Below are 17,503 nucleotides of genomic sequence, written 5' to 3'. Positions count from 1 at the left end.
AAGATTCTTGGAGTCAAGGATTCAAATCCCCAGTTGGCCATGAAAACCCACTTAGTGGCTTTACACCCTCTCAGTAGGCAACAATATATTTGGAACACAGATATCTATAACTAAGATACACAAAATATTATGTTATTGTTATGTTATTATGATATTGTTATCCTTGAAAGATCAAATGTATTATCGTATGACACGTTTATTGTTTATAAACACAATATAAAGTTACAACTTATCTCTATCCTGAATAAATGTTCGTATTCATATAGATTTCAAATGGGAGACATGAATCTCCTCTACATAAACACAATAGCCCAATATATTGAAGATTTTAAAAGTCACTTATAGGTATCTTGAAGGACCATATGTGACATCTGAGGTTGTGGTTGTGTCAGAGAAGAGTTCTACACGGTGACCAAGGTTACAACAAGGTATCCCAGGTAGTTTTCCTTGTTTCGGTGTTTGGAACACCTTCTTCAGGTGATTGATTCTTCTCTGTTCCTTTAGATATACCTTAGTATTCCAGTAAGAGATAAGTCTCTGGCACTATATTTACATGTATAAAAAGAACAACAACATACATAAAATAGATATGCCATGTGGTCTTGTGGGCATCATTTTCTCCACTTCACTTCTCTATTCCCGAGCTGTAGCCATTCAACTTCTTGGAAGCAGGTGGAGAGGACCTCCAGCTACTACATAGTCATTACTCCCTGCTTTTGCCCTTTTTAAATTATTGTTGTTGTTCAAGGTAACTGTGATTTCGTAGTTTTATCCTAGTGCTGATATGGATTCTATTTGTTGTATAAAAGACCATATGGCTCCATGTGGATCACAGTCACTACAGACCCACCGCCAAGACTCTTTAGAAGATAACCATACTTGGCGACGAGTGATCACCTATGATGATGATGATGATGATAAACATTCCTATATTGGTGGAAATATGGCTGAAATATACTTTTAAAAGCCACTCCTTTGTGTCTCCAGCTATATTCACACATGTGCTAACATTCTGGTTCCCAGTGTGGGACACATGCGCCATGGGGGGGGCAATTATATTTTAAGGGGGCAATTTGAGAATGAGTTATTAACAGTGTTTTTTTAAAAAAATTCTTATGATTCTAGAGGCCTCATATATAGTACATAAATATATATTGTGACATACACATTAAAAAAATTAAAATCAGAATATACAGGGCAGTCAGCCGGTGACAATGGAGAGGGGGAAAGCCCGTTCATAAAGAGGAGTGGAGAGATCACAGAGGGAACTAGAAAGTGCATTTGCCCAGAAAAGTGAGGCAACTTTCATTCCAAACACCCCACTCCTCTCGGTGTTCTTTTAACATTACAAGCTATACAAAACAGATTAAAATGATTTTTTTTTGTTCTGTATATGAATCAGTGGAAAAATCCAAAGCACAATTATTACTTTCATAGGTAACTGAGTATTTTTGTACGAAAAAAATTAAATTAAAAAAAGATTATCAACCACAAGAAAAGTAACGTCAGGTGACAGAATATTCTTGCATATTCTCACCAAATATCCAGTCAAGGTGGTCCCAGTGGTGATTGGTACACTGGGTGCAGTGCCTAAAGACCTTGGCCTGCACTGAAACACAATCGGTAAACACAATTACCACCTGCCAGCTGCAGAAGGCCACCCTAATGGGATCTGCACGCATTATTCGCCGATACATCACACAGTCCTAGACGTCTGGGAAATGTCCGACGTGTGATCCAATACAACAACCAGCAGAGTGTCTGCTGTGGACTCATCTTGTTGTGTTTCTAATAATAATAATAATAATAATAATAATAAAATAATAATAATAATAATAATAATAATAATAATAATTTTGTGATATGAAATCCAGCATGTCTATCTTGTTTGCTGTGTCATACAATAAAATAATAATAATAATAATAATAATAATAATAATAATAATAATAATAATAATAATAACAACTTTATTTATATTCCACCCTATCTCCCTGAGGGGACTCAGGGCAGATTCCAGCATAAACAAACACAAAGGCAAACATTTAATGCCTGGAAACAACCATAACACAGATAAAGGTAAGAGCTTCCCCTTTTGGCTCTGAGGAGTGGTGCTTATCTCCGACTCTGGCATGGAGCGCCATTACCTTCCCGCCGAGGCGGTACCTACTGAGCTACCCACATTTACATGTTTTTGAACTTCTAGGTTGGCAGAAGCTGGGGCTCACAGCAGGAGCTCAACCCCATCCCGCGGATTCAAACCACCAACATTCCAGTCAGCAAGTTCAGCAGCTCAGCGGTTTAACCTGTTGTGCCACCAAAGCCCCTATACAATCAATAAAATCAAGTTACCCTGAACACTTAACACTTAAGTTATTCTGAACTCAGTGCAGGTTACGCAGATCAATTGTGCCTATTAGTGCCGACGTCATAGTTGTTCTGTTTCATTTTTTAACTTTATCAAGTGCAAGTGTTTTCATTAGCAAAACCAGTATTTGTCAGGAGCAAGCATAGAAATCTCACATTTTCCATTCCTGCAAATTTTACCTGATATCTTGCTGGCTATTAAAATACTTATGTAATTTTTTAGGGAAAAGGACTTTTTGAGTAGACAATGAGCATAGAAAGAATGTCATTAACTATCAACAAATGATGTCGACCTTAATGTCAGAAAACCCACAAGCTGTAGTTTTGGACCTAGCTGCACTTCCTGTGTCTCTTTATGATAGAAGAATACCAAACGTGCCATTGAATTGCTAACAAAAAAGACTTCCTCTACGTCAGTGGTTCTCAACCTATGGATCCCCAGGTGTTTTGGTCTACAACTCCAGAAATCCCAGCCAGTTCACCAGCTGTTACGATTTTTGGGAGTTGAAGGCCAAAACATCTGGTCTACGTGAGTAAGAGTTTACTTTTTAAATAATAAGAATTATATACTATGACAGGTGTGTGTGGGGGGGGGGAGGGGGAATCAGGATTTTAAAGATGCTTAAGTGGGGCCTGGACAAAAAAAGATTGGAAATCACTGTACTATTAGCTTGGATTGCCTTTTGGATGTGAACACACAACTAATTGTGATGTTTGTGTTGTATTCAAACTGCCAGACATTGTCACATTTCCAAAACAAGGTTTGGCATTGATAACTAGAGGATTGTAATTAGTTTATTTATATCCGTATTTATTATGCTGAGAAGTGTAGAGAGATTTACATGTATGCGGCACCCAGGAAGTGTGTTACTCTGCAACTGTGAAATGGTACAGTAATGAAAACATGAAATGGTGGGCGCTCATGATAACAACCTAAATTACCAGTTCTTCTGGTAAAAAAAATAAAATAAGGAACATGATATATGAAGGGCAATGCACAAGTTGAGAGGAGTAGTCTATGAGAAGGTGAATTAAGCAAAAAGCACAATCTGTATTTGAGATAGCTATTAGGACAATTGTGTGATACCAAGAAGGGGGATATACCAGAGTGTTTTACCTTTCGACAAGGATGGGTTTGCAACATCTACATTCGCTATCAGACTGTGGTGCATTAATGTCCTCAGAATGAAAGAAGATCAATGTTATACCTGTTCTGGACAATTCTTGCTAAGAAAATCCTTGAAGGCACACAATAACAACAACAACAACAACAACAAGCCTAGTAATGTCGCTACTTGAATGGATAGAGATGACCTGTCACTCCCTTAGTTATACTTATTTCAATTTCTTTCAGCCACCTGATAATTAAGGTTGTCAATTACCTTTTGATGTTTGGTCATGGCTGAGAAAATCTTTCCTTATGATGATAGGAGCAAGGATTTCAACACAAGCCTTCAATATGTACTGGGTTGCAATTACTTTGAGTACCAGCTGTCCAGAAGCCGATTAGAAGATCAATTTGCAGATTTGCTTGGGGCTGTGAGGTCTATCAATGTGCAAATCGTTTTGAATGTCTTCATCTATGAGTCTTAATTTTAAGGTTCACATGAGATAATTTCACTTCCTTAATATGTATTTTACAAGATAATTTCAAGACACTGACCACTGGTTACATATTGTAATAACTGGACAGACACCGTATTCCAGGTGAAGTCTGACCAAAGCAGCATAGAATAATTCTATTTCTTCTTTCTATCTTGATTTTTTTTCATGTCAGGAGTGACAGAATTGGCTGTCTGCAAGGACATTACCCAGGGGAAGGCTGGATGTTTTGATGTTTTCACCATCCTTGTGAGAGGCTTCTCTCATGTCTGTACATGGAGCTGGAGCTGATACAGGGAGCTCATCTGCACTCTCCCTGGGTTGGATTTCACCCAGCAACTTTCAGGTCAGCAATCCAACCTTCAAATCAGCAGTCCTGCCCACTTTTTAGTCCAACATTTTGCACCTTATCGCTATACCATTCCACAAGAAGTAATGCATTGCACCTTGTTAACCTTATTCCTCGCCCTTAGTCTGAAGATTGAAGTACCAACTCTACCGCTCTAGGGCATTTAAAATGTTTTAATTGTTTTAAAATTGTTGTAGTAGTAGCTTTTTTCATGTATTATTTGCTTTGTTTGGATTTGTTTTTACTGTTGTATTTTTATATTGTTTGGGCATGGTCTCTTTGTAAGCTGCCCCAAGTCTCCTTCGGGAGACGGGGCAGGATATAAGAATAAAGTATTATTATAATATTATTATTAACCTACTGTGTCACCAAAGGGTCCGGTAATGCTATATTTCTGTTGATGCAGCTTACTTGCATTGGTTATTTTGACTGATATACGACACTGTTAGCTTATGTTTAACTTTTCTTTTCTCAATGCATATCGTCTTGTTATTCATCACCTGACAATGGACCTCCTGGTATGTGATACCTTCAGAAAAATCTGCTTGCACTATGTAATCAGTCTGAGACTTTATAGGACAAGAATGCATTAAACTTGTACTGCAATATGTTATTTAATGAAACAAGCATATAATCTTCAGTGACAATACAACCTGGATTGCTGAATTAATTAAAATTCGCCTAGTATACCATTCCTTCTTGAACTAATATTTTATCTCTTTACCTTAAGGATGAGGAAGATGCAACTTACAGGTCAAATGCATATCCTGGGACCCCATTTTGTGGCACAAGAAAGAACCCAAGAAATTGCTCAATCTCTACTCCCCTTTAAACATTGACTCATTTCCCAGTCTGAACTGTCCCCACACTACCACAAAACATGGCAGTTTGCATCTCCTTACTATCTGATTCTTTTAAAAAGTCCTGGAAAATTGGCCTTTTCCATCCAATACCTAGAACTGGAAGCGATGTGATGTTACTTCTGGTTGCACCTGCAGCAATTCTGTGGTCAAGAGATCCAACTCTGCTCTATGGGGACTACAGCACTGCCATAGGGTTGATGGGAGGATGTGCTGCTCTATTTTTCAGTTGCCAGTGTTTCTTGAAGCCTTTCTATCCAGAAATTATACTGCTCTGTCTACTGCCAACTTCAGATCCAAACATTTGTCAGATCCAAACATTTTCTAATGAACCTCCTCAACACTCATTTTTCCCCCACCACCTTTCTACAGTCATACCTCTCTTCCTCTGGCTTTAACAATTTCTATTTCCTTGCAAGGCAGTTCTCTCGGCAGTGCTTTCCTAGGCAATATTCTCCCTGTCATCCAATTCAAATAAAACTTCATGTATTTGCAATGTAAGTCAATAATATTTTTTTTCTATATAAGACCGAGAGCTTTAGAAACATACTTACATGGCGACAGCACCATCACCACCTCATTGCTAGTTATGGGTGATGCTGAGAATCACACTCCAAAATCAATGAGTTCAGTTTTTGACAAGCTTTGTCCTGGTCTTGGCTTCCTTATCTGAACAACTTGTTGGCCGAGAAGCCACGAAGCACTGGCAACTAGTTTCTGCTTGTGGAACAATGGTTTCCCTCTGGAATTTCATCTGCATTGCAATGGAGCTAACCAAGATATATCCCAAAAGCTACATCCCAAAAATGTGATATGCACTTTGCATATTATTTTTGAAGTTCAGACTTGGAGTGTGTTCTCTGCCCCAATGACATTGATGTCAAGAGTCACTGACATCAATCCCTCCAATCTGCTGTTTTCCAGAACCTGGTCCCCTCTCACTTTAACCACATGTCTTGTCTTACTGATCTTGACCTACCTATGCTTTTCTGGAGTTATTGGGATTCAGAAATGAAGGAACAAATGAGCTATTGATAAATACATATGCAGTGCTTCAACATAGTTGTAAAAATAATGGACACTTTTATGGAAGAAGGAACAAGATTCACAGTTGAAACAGGGTCCTGTTCTAAGGTGTGTCTGCCTTTCATTTTATTTCCAAAACTAGGGCAAAGCCAGATAAGTAGAATACAGAGGTGGGCCTATGAACCTCATGTGACACCAGGGCTACATCTGTGGCATCTAAGAGATTTTTTAAAAAGTTAAAAATGTTCTGAAATGCCCCTTAACAGTGTCGAGTGAGCATAGGGGGATTTTTACTGTTTAGATCCCAGGACGTAGGAAAGCTTTTTCTTCCTAAAGTAGAAAGTGATCAGGAAATGATGCTCAAATGATTTCTTCTTGCAAAAGAAGCTTCTCCTCAGCCTAAAATGGCACAGATGGCAAAAATATCGTTTGAAAAAGAGTGTAATCCTTGGTAGTTTGAGAGTATTTGGGGAGAATTTATCTGGTGGTAGGATTCAGTAGCATACATTCACCCAAGTTCTCCTGGGAGACTAATGTAGCTCCTGTCTCCCCAGCACCGACCTATTGTTGGTCTACAGAAATATACTGAAGCCAGGTATATCCTGCAGACAACTGGGCCACTGAAACATTTCATTTGATGCCATACCTGTCTTCTACATCAGCAGATCACAGCAACCACATATTCCCATGTCCAGGGCTCATCACTGAGTATTCAGTTTGCATCACAAGCTATATTAAATGATTATCTGACCTAAAAAGATCAATATAATCATTGTATAATCAGAGGTCAGCAATCCGTAGTTTGTTTGCTTGTTTGCGCAAAAGTTGCTTAATATAAGAGGGAGAGCTCTGTCATGTGGAATTTTTTTATGGCAGCCCTGGACCTTGACCTGTCCTCCACCTTATTTCCTGTACTCAGTTGTCTTTTCCTGGTTTCATTATAAGGCTCACATGGACCCTAAATAGTATATTGTCTGAATGCAGCAGAATCATCATATTCTGTCTGACGTTGAAAGCCAAGTTTTTTCCATTCTGCTTAGCAATTTAAAGAAAAAATGCTACTCAAAATGGTGGTCCACAGACTGATGGTGGTTCACTGGCTCTCTGTTTCTGGTTCCAAGGAAGGAAGAATTGTAAACAATGGGCACAAATATGGCACATCCCTTTGGATCTGCAAACGCTGGGTTATCTGTAACCAGGGCCGTAGCCAGAAAAATTTTTTGGGAGGGGTTTTGAAAATTTCGGGGGGGGGGGGGTTAACCCCTAGCACACACCCCTCCCCGCTACAAAACTGTCAATATCTGCTTGAAATAGTGCCTGGAGAGACTCTTAATGTTTAATGTTTAATGTTTAGCATGGGGATTTGGTTAACCAGTTAAAATTCATGAGTAAACCAGGTTTTTTTTTATAACCTGAAAAATTTCGGGGGGGGGGGGTTGAACCCCTAACCCCCCCCCCCTCGCTACAGGCCTGTCTGTAACCCTCCTTTCTCCTCCACATTCTTTTCAGTCAATCCCTAGCCTATTCTCATGAGAATTGCTGTCTGTTTCTCTGACAATAGATCTACCCAACACGTTCCCATCATCTCAAAAAACACTTTCGCTTTCTCCCACAGAAACACCAGGCTCAACCAGAAAATCCATATCCTTATCCTCAGAGGCTTCACAGGCCTCAACACAAATTGAAGTCCAAGTCCAGAAATCAAAGCCAGGAAGGCAGTCCAAGATTCAGATTCAAGCGTTCCAGAAGCAACAAGGTCCAAGACAAGGTTACAGGAATGGCAGAGTCCAAAACAGAATTGCAGGGACAAGGTGAGACTCCAGAGTTCTAATGCAGGGACCATAGGCAAGGTCAAAGACATGAGTACCAAACTACGATGTTATCTGCTACAGAAGAACTATCTCTTCTAGATCCCTTATTTTTCCCGAGACTTGAGCTGCTGCTCATTTCATCTAGCTTGTTCATCACAGAAACCTGTGAGGCGTTCCTCAGGGAGGTAGGTCAGTTTGACTCCTTCCATGCACACCACAGCAGCTGAGTCAGGTCAGACAAATCACTGGCCGTCACAGTCAGGCACATTGGGATCTAAGGATATTACCATTGATAATCTTCTGGTTTTTTACTTGTAAACATTGGCTATTCCTCTCTGGGTGGATATGTGCATAGTACACAATCTTTCAGGCTCCTAAACTGTTTCAAATGTTGCATTATTGCACCATCACCCAAACTGAAGTAAAATTCAGTCACCCAATCTATCTTATCTCTATCGCTGGAACTGAGAAGGAATGCCATCTTATCTTTTGCCTCAGGCAACACAATATTTCAGCAGTAGCTGGTTGATCAGAGACAGGAAAAGATATAGGATAAAATGTACTTGTCTTATCTGGAGAGTTGCTGTAGTCTAATTGAACTTTGTCACAGATTAGGTAAGTGATAAGAGAAAGAAAGTGGGAAATTATCTTCTCCTTCTAGTGTGTTTCCTATTTTATATTTTATATTATATGATCCTCTCCTCCCCCCCCCCAAAACTACAATAAAATAAAATTTAAAAGAATTAAAATTAAATTCCTGCCTTCCCATATAAAGACATCTTTAGTGCACCATTGTGTATCATCCCATTTATCATAATGGGTTAAAATCTTTCATTCTATTTTTTAACTTCAACAATTTATTATAATAATTTAATCTCCACATGTGACTTCATATTTTTCCTTTTTAACCTAAGTCATAAAGTGTCCCCGTCATTTTAAAGATTGTCTGTTTATTTCCCTTTTATCAAACAAAAAGTTTATTCATTTTTCCTATTACCATGTAATGTAATATTTTAGCAGTCAGCCTTTCAGTCTGTTCATTCAGTAAATCCAAGGATGATAAGCCTGGCCAACAGCCAAAGGATTTGGCTGGAGGAAAGCAATTGAAGTCCCCTTGAAAGACCAGTTAATACTAGTCTTGTGCATTTGTATGGAATCACTGCCCGTTTCTATTTGTACCATTTGTATAACCCAATTTCCGTTTCCGTTTGCCTCTTACAGAAACGGGTGCCTATACAAAGTTGGCTTTTTAGTCCAAGATCCAAAAAAAACAAAGATTTTTTAGAACTTGGCTGGCAAAGCGCCAGGGCCTGTCAGTCAGGGCCTACATCCAAGCGGACATGGCGCTCAGCTGTAGGCCCTACAAACCAGCCCTATAAGCCATTGATCACTTGATGGTTTGTAGGCCCGGCAGGCAGGACCTTCAGCTGAGTGCTCAGTGTTCGTAGGCCTGGCAGGCAGGGCCTAAATGCATTGAGTGATTGATGGCTTGTAGACCCGGCTCCCAGGGCCTACAGTCAAGCACCAAGCTCTCAATGCTCGTAGGCCCTGCGAGCCAGGCCTATGAGCGTTGAGCACCCGGCGCTTGGCTGTAGGCCCTGCCAGCCAGCAGCGACAGCCAAGTACTGAAAATCAGTTGACCAAATGGCTACCGTGCCCTCCCTTTTTTTTTTGTTTCACTGCTTTTTCCGTTTCGGAGGGGGTTGTATTGTTGCATGCTATCCAAATGGATGGACTGGTACAAAGCCATGAAAAAAAACAGATGAAACAGGATTCGAGCCCAACTCTAGTCAAAACTATGTTGACTGGTGTTTCACACGAGGCTCAGCAGGAAAGAGAGGCCTGGGCAGGAGCTGCCCCTCCCTCCTGCTTCCACCTTGGCACCCTCAATTTGGGGGTGAAGGGGAAATCTGGGATGGCCCTTACAAGTTACGGGACTTTGTGGCATCATGAGATTTTTTTTCCCCTTGGTGCTGGACTGGGGGGGGGGGGGGTCCCGTTTTCTCTTATAGGGTTTTGGGGCTCTGGAGGGAGTGCCCCTGGAATGGCCTTCCAGTAATGACCATTAAGTGGACTGCCCCTGAGGTCAGGTGTTTGTCCAGGGGTATATGAGGAGGTAGTCATTGGGTGATACCTATTCCTCCGTCATTACTTATTTCTTTGTTGCTCCCTCCAGATCAGTTTTTAGTGCTCTTGATTGCAGTTTAAATAGGTCAGTAAATGCCCCTTTGTTCCATATTTTGTCGTCTGATCTCTTATTTCACAGTGATACTTAATATATCCATTACCCACCTCCCCTCATGGCTTGAGGGGCACAACATAGTTATAATACATAGATAGAACAAAGGACCATAAAATACATACGTATATTAAAAACACAGCAGCAGCAACAACAACAACAACAACAACAACAACAACAACAACAAAAATTTTTGATTAGCCAGTTGGCCTTATCAAGAACAGACAGTACAAACACAACATATAACATATATCATACATTCACTTCTCGGCCTTTTGGCTAAGATCAAGTGTAGTATCTGTTCTTATATTAAAAACACAGAACAAAGATTAAAACACCAATATTAATAAAATACAAAGTTAAGTGCGTAGTTTAAAATTGACGGGATAGGACTGCCAAGAAGATATAGATCTTCTGTTGTGTTTTGAATGATATCAGTTGAATGATATCAGCTGTCAGAACTCTTCCTGCCAAATCTGGACAGTTGGTACATCTGAGTCACACCTCTGATTCCTGTCTTACAACAAGCCACTCCCTTCTGATCTTCCGTAAGAGACTGAAAACGTGGCTTTATGACCAAGCCACGTTTGGTACAATAGGCATATATGGAATGGTGGAATGACTTTTGGAATGGCCCGGATAACGCTTGCGGATTATGTGTTTAATTGTAATTAATTGTGAATGTACTGTTCTTACACATTAATTGTTTTAATGTATTTAATCATTCTTTTTAATACTCATTTGAATTGTACATTGTTTTTAAGGCATTGAATAGTTGCCTATGTGTAAAGCTGCCTTGAGTGCCCTCCGGGGTTGAGAAAGGTGGGATAGAAATGTTGCAAATAAATAAATAAACAGGTAATGCCAGAGTCTTGGGGCAGCCAATGAAAAGATCCTCTGGGTGACAGCCGTCAGTGGGTTCTGGCTGATTGGAATAAGCATCCCACAAAGAACCTAAGTGTCCTAAGCATAGGATTGTATGCGAGAAGGTGATCCTGTAGGTAACCTGGACCCAAATCATGTAGGGCTTTAAAGACCAAGATTAACACTTTGTACTTTGCCCCACAACCAGTGAAGTAATTTTAGTATGGATGTAATATACTCACTCCAGATATACCTGTAACCAGTTTCGTTGCCCTGATTTGAAGTAACTGGAATTTCAAAATTTGGTACAGAGGTAGCCCAATGTACAGAACATTGCAGAAGTTCAACTTTGAGGTTATCAGCACATGCACTACCACCTTTAGGTAAGAACAAGGTTGAGAAAGGTTTGGCAATGTGTTTTTTTTTTTAAAAAAATGAATCAGCTTCTATAACATGTTATAATAATTATGACCTTTAGAACAAGTTCACTACATATGGTCTCTTGATGAGCTTCACATTCCCAACAAACATTCTAAGGACCTCATCACATTGATGAGGTCCCTGTGCCAATTCACCAGCCTCAATAGCGAATCAGTGGGGCAGAGGAGCAATCCTGGCACCCCACACCCTGCCTGGTCAGCAGTGACGCTTCCTCATCACACACGGGGATACGTCGCTGCACAGCTTCCCCCCACAATAGCCCCGTTGTTCCCAATGGGACATGGGGAAGCTCCCATGTTGGCGGTGAAGCGTCATATCACACTGTCACCCCAACTGAGCAACGGGGCCCTGCCGGAAGTGAGGCAATGGCATGTGATGGGCGGCATGGAGCTCTGTTGCACAAATAGAGTGGCAGCATCCTAGAATGCAAAAATTTGTTGTATGATGAAGTCACAATATCTTGAATGCATTTTGTTAGCTTTGTCAGAATTAAGATATCCTCCATAAATCATTTTGTAAAGATTTAAGATTTCTTTTAATCACCTTTTCCACTTCTTTTCCCATCACTCTATTTCAATATTATGTCCAGTTTTGAGAACCATTTTACCATACATCCATTGACTTGTTCTTCTAATTTCTATCTATCTCTGAGGAATGTTTGCCAGTCTACCACAGAGCCCCTGTGCAGTGCAATGAACTCTGGTGACACAGTAGTCATTTAGAGCATCAGTTCCCAACCATTGGCCCTCCAAGTGTTTGGGACTTCTGTTCCCACAAGTTAGTACAACTGTCAGGATTCTGGGATCAGAAGTCCAAAACACCTGGAGGATGAAAGCTTGGGAAGCACTGAATTAGAGAGTTCACTGTTCATATGGAGTGTCAGCCAGATCCTACTGGTCCTCACCACTGCATCTCATGAATCAGAAGCATGTTTTTCGGAAACACTAATTTGCTTTTGGGGGATTGGCCATATTGGGCATGTTGGCCAGCAAACTGTGGGGCATATATTTTTCTCTACTCAATATTTACTTATTTACTTACTTACTTAGGTGATCCCTTGTTATCCGAGTATGATGGTCTACCAAGTGTAGTGTCTTGGCGGTGGGTATGTAAGTGACTGTGTAGTCCTATTCTTGACCCGCATGTTCTTCCACAGTGAAGGTATTGGATTCCAGATGGAAGGCGGTCGCAGTCAGGGTTGGCTTGGTGCACCTTCCTCTTGGCATGTTTCTCCCATTTGCCCTCCATTCATGCCTCTTCGAATTCCATTGCACTGCTGGTCACAGCTGACCTCCAGTTAGAGTGCTCAAGGGCCAGGGCTTCCCAGTTCTTGGTGTCTATGCCACAGATTTTAAGAGTAGCTTTAAGCTCATCTTTAAATCTCTTTTCCTGTCTATCAATGTTACGTTCCTCATTCTTCAGTTCAGAGTGTAGTAACTGCTTTGGGAGATGGTGATCGGGCCTTTGGACAACGTGGCCAGTCTAACAGAGTTGATGGCAAAGGAGCATTGCTTCAATGCTGGTGGTCTTTGCTTCTTCCAGCATGGTGACATTTGTCTGTCTGTCTTCCTGCAAATCACTACTCAATAAATGTTTGCTAGATTGAAAGGAATACATGCTGCATGGGAGAGACAGTAGCAATTGGCAATGGGGTCTTTCTCTGAGTTACAACTAAAAAACAGAAAAGAGTTTGCTGCAATTTTTTCTACAAACCTGGCCTGAGAAGCATTGTCTTACTATTTTGCCAGGTTGTCTCCAGGGATATAATGAGGAATCTTATCAAATAATAATAATAATAATAATAATAATAATAATAATAATACTTTATTTATACCCCGCCACCATCTCCCCAATGGGGAATCGGGGTGGCTTACATGGGGCCATGCCCGGGAAAAATACAATATAACACAATATAAAAACAACATATCATAATACAATTACAACAATACAATAAAGAATCATATACAGTAAAACACAAAATCCAAAGAACAATATAACAGGGCAGGCCGCACGAATACTCAGTTAAAACTCGGGGTGAGAAAAGGATAAGAAAAAGGATAAGAATAAAACCACAGGGAACTAAGGAAAAGATAGCAGACAGTCTAGAGGATAAATAATGGGGGGCGTAACAAAAAGCATGTAACAGTTACTCTCCGAAAGCACATCGGAAGAGCCATGTTTTTAGATCTTTCCTAAAGTCTGAAAGAATGGAGGCTTGCCTGATTTCAATGGGCAATGAGTTCCATAAACGGGGGGCCACAGCAGAAAAGGCCCTCTCCCTTGTTCCTACAAGGCGGGTCTGGGATAAAGGCAGTGGCGACAGGAGAGCCTCCCCTGACGATCGCAGAGATCGGGCAGATTTATGGTAGGAGATACGGTCACGAAGGTAGGTGGGTCCCAAACCGTTTAGGGCTTTATATATGATGGTCTGCACCTTGAATTGGGATCGGAAAATGAACGGAAGCCAGTGGAGCTCCTTAAACAGGGGAGTAGATCTCTCCCTGTAATTCGCCCCAGTTATTAATCTGGCAGCCGAGCGTTGGACCAGTTGTAATTTCCGAGCCGTCTTCAAGGGAAGCCCCATGTAGAGCGCATTACAGTAGTCCAGTCTAGAGGTAACTAAGGCATGCACCACCGTGTTCAAGTCAGACTTCACGAGGTATGGTCGCAGTTGGCGCACAAGTTTGAGTTGTGCAAAAGCCCTCCCGGCCACCGCCGACACCTGAGCCTCAAGCGTCAACGCTGAATCCAGGAGGACCCCCAAACTGCGGACTTGTGACTTCAGGGGGAGTGCGACCCCGTCCAGAACAGGTTGCCACCCAATACCCCGATCCAACGAGCGACTGACCAGGAGGGCCTCTGTCTTGTCAGGATTGATCCTCAGCTTGTTCCTCCTCATCCAGTCCGCCACAGCGGCCAGGCACTGGTTCAGCATCCGAGGGGCTTCCTTGGAATCAGATGGGAACGAGTAGTGGATTTGCGTGTCATCTGCGTAGAGATGGCAACACCCTCCAAAACTCCGGATGACCTCTCCCAGTGGTTTCTTGTAGATGTTAAATAGCATGGGGGATAGAATAGACCCTTGCGGGACCCCACAGGTCAATGGCCAGGGGTCCGAGCAGGTTTCCCCCAGCTTCACCATTTGGGAACGGCCCTCCAGGAAGGACCGAAGCCACAGCAGAACTGTGCCACCGATTCCCATCCCGGCGAGCCTCCCCAGAAGGATACCATGGTCGATGGTATCGAAAGCCGCTGAGATGTCCAAGAGAACCAGCAGGGTCACACTCCCCCTGTCCAGCTCCCTGCGGAGGTCATCCACCAGGGCGACCAAAGCCGTCTCGGTGCTGTGCCCAGGCCTGAAGCCAGACTGCGAGCGATCCAGAAAATCGGTGTCATCGAGGAACTCCTGGAGCTGCGTAGCAACCACCCGCTCCAGAACCTTGCCCAGAAATGGGAGGTTGGAAATTGGCCTGTAGTTGTTACATACAGATGGGTCTAACGAGGTCTTTTTAAATAATGGTTTTACTACCGCCTGCTTAAAGCAGGATGGAACTGACCCTTGAACCAGGGAGGCATTTATAATAGCCACAAACCAATCCAACAACCCATCTTTGGCCAGCTTCACCAGCCAAGAAGGACAAGGATCCAGAGCGCAGGTGGTCGCCCTCACAGACCCAAGAATCCCCTCCACGTCATCAGGAAGGACAAGCCGGAAAGAATCCCATAAGATCGCACAGACAGGTACCTCGGTTACCTCCGCTGGGACCACAGTTAAGCTGGAGTCCAACTCACGGCGTATCTGAGCAACTTTGCCTGCAAAATGGTGCGCGAAATCGCTGCACCGAGTTGCCAAGTCATCAGGAAACCCCTGGGCCTCGGGAGGCCGCAGGAGCTCCCCAACAACTCGGAACAACTCCGATGGCCTGTTGGCTGCAGACGCTATGCGGGCAGTTGTGAAAACTTTCCTGGCTGCTCGCAGAGCCACGGAGTAAGCCTTAATAGCGGCTTTAGCCCGTGCTTGGTCGGACACGTCCTGAGATTTCCTCCAGATGCACTCTAGTCCCCTCCTCCTACGTTTCATCACAGCCAGCTCCTCAGTGAACCAAGGAGTCGACGCGATTCTACGCAGTGAGAGGGGACGTTCGGGAGCGATCGTGTCCAGTGCCCTTGATAGCTCACTGTTATAGCGATCAGCCAGGACATCGACAGGATCGCCAGTCTCCAGGACAGAAAGATCCCCAAGAGACCTCAGAAGTCCATCCGGATCCATCAGTCTCCTGGGGCGGACCATCTTAATGGGTCCACCACCCCTGCGGAGGTTAGAAGGCACGGCGATACTTAAACAGATCAGATGATGGTCAGACCATGACAATGGAAGAATGTTTTGCTCTTCCACTCTGACTGTCCCACCGTCCACAATAAAAACAAGGTCCAAGGTGTGTCCTGCCTGATGTGTGGGCCCAGATATAACTTGAGACAGCCCCATGGTTGTCAAGGCAACCATGAAATCCTGAGCTGCTCCTGTCAATGTGGTCTCGGCATGAATGTTAAAGTCTCCCAAAACTATCAGTTGTTGGGAGACAAGGGCCGCATTGGAGACCACTTCTGCTAGCTCAGACAGAGAGACTGCTGGGTCGCGGGGTGGACGGTACACCAACAGAATCCCCAAGCTGTCTCGGGCTCCCACCCTCAGGAAAACACACTCGAACCTCGGGGATTGCGGAATGGCGCATCTGATCAGGGCGATGGACTACCGAAAGATCACCGCAACTCCTCCTCCCCGCCCCCCAACCCTGGCCTGTTGATGCACCCCGAAACCTGGAGGACACAGCTGGGTGAGATTCACACCTCCCAGCTCATCCAGCCACGTCTCGGTGATGCATGCCAGATCCGCCTCCTCATCCAGGATTCAGCTGTTTTACCATTGACGGATCTGGCGTTCAGAAGCAGGACCTTAAGGTTGGGGGGTCTGTCCTGAAGACTACCACACCTAAACCTCTCCAGGGTCGCAAAATCTCTGTTGCGCTTCTCCCTGGGTTGATAGTGACCGTGCTTTCTCCTCCCCCATATTACTTCAATGGGGCCACCTCCATGAGAGCCCTCTTCCCCCTGATGGAAGAACTGGGTGGAGTTGCCAATTGCCGGGACTAGTCAGCTGTCCTGGAAAGGAAAGCCTCCAAAGGTACTTGTTTGTTTAAAAAAGGAGCTTCTCTCCACTGATGGGAGAGAGGGGTCAGTTGATTTGGCATCATCATGAATGGGAAGGTGACTAAGCAAGAGTGGGGTCTTGTGGGACTGGGAGGTAGAACAAGCATGACTTAGAGTTGGGGAATCTTGAATATCAATGCTCAGCCCCATGTCCAAGGGGCGAATCAGTGGGTCTACTAGAACCCTCCTGAGAGTGATGCCGCATTGTTGCAGTTTGGGCCCACACAAAAACAATTTTTCCCTTAATATTTTATCTTCCAAGCCAATGATAAGACATAAGGAGCGGTTCCAGGATTGGTACTCTCTACAAAGCCAGTCGATAGTCTTGATCTTCACTTCCGACCAGCTTATGGATAAAATTTGTGCAAGAGATATCTGGACTGCTCGCTTAGAAGTCCACCTGCCTCTGTTCAATAATGAATCTGAAACTTCCACTGCAACCTTATTTGTTCGTAAAAGATGCTGAGAATTGCAGGAAGTATCCAAATATTGTCCGGCCAATTCAGAGGGCAGCTCATTGTTCGGCTTCTGCAGGACATTGTTGGTTTCCTTCCCATCCACCCTCCCCAGACCCACTCCCCCAGATAAAAACCCACCCTCCTCTCTAGTCACTCTAAGGCCTGATCCGACAACTACCTTCTGCTCCTTGAGCTTAATTTCTCCCTGGCCTTCCGGAGTGCTTAATTCCTCATTCAAGTTAATAAGCCTGGTTGGTATAGTTGTTATAGTGTCTGTAGG

General features: G+C 43.1%; 1 long non-coding RNA gene and 1 pseudogene across 2 annotated transcripts in view; both read left to right on the top strand.

Annotated features, from left to right (window-relative positions):
• The window catches only part of LOC134295971 (uncharacterized), a 49,927-nt gene that overhangs the window by 19,691 nt on the left and 12,733 nt on the right, over positions 1-17,503 (top strand). Inside the window, exons 3-4 of one of the 2 annotated variants that reach the window (XR_010002505.1) lie at positions 4,143-4,313; positions 7,818-8,013. This is a non-coding gene — a long non-coding RNA (uncharacterized LOC134295971). Of the gene's footprint in view, positions 1-4,142; positions 4,314-7,817; positions 9,305-17,503 lie in introns of those variants that run through there. The other variant, XR_010002504.1, reaches the window with a different exon arrangement.
• LOC134297212 (U2 spliceosomal RNA) lies at positions 10,512-10,595 on the top strand (annotated as a pseudogene).

The sequence above is a fragment of the Anolis carolinensis genome, chromosome 2 (genome assembly GCF_035594765.1).
Source record: "Anolis carolinensis isolate JA03-04 chromosome 2, rAnoCar3.1.pri, whole genome shotgun sequence".
NCBI classification, from domain to species: domain Eukaryota; kingdom Metazoa; phylum Chordata; class Lepidosauria; order Squamata; family Dactyloidae; genus Anolis; species Anolis carolinensis.
Note: the sequence above shows the minus strand (reverse complement) of the source record. Positions and strands in the feature narration are given on the sequence as shown.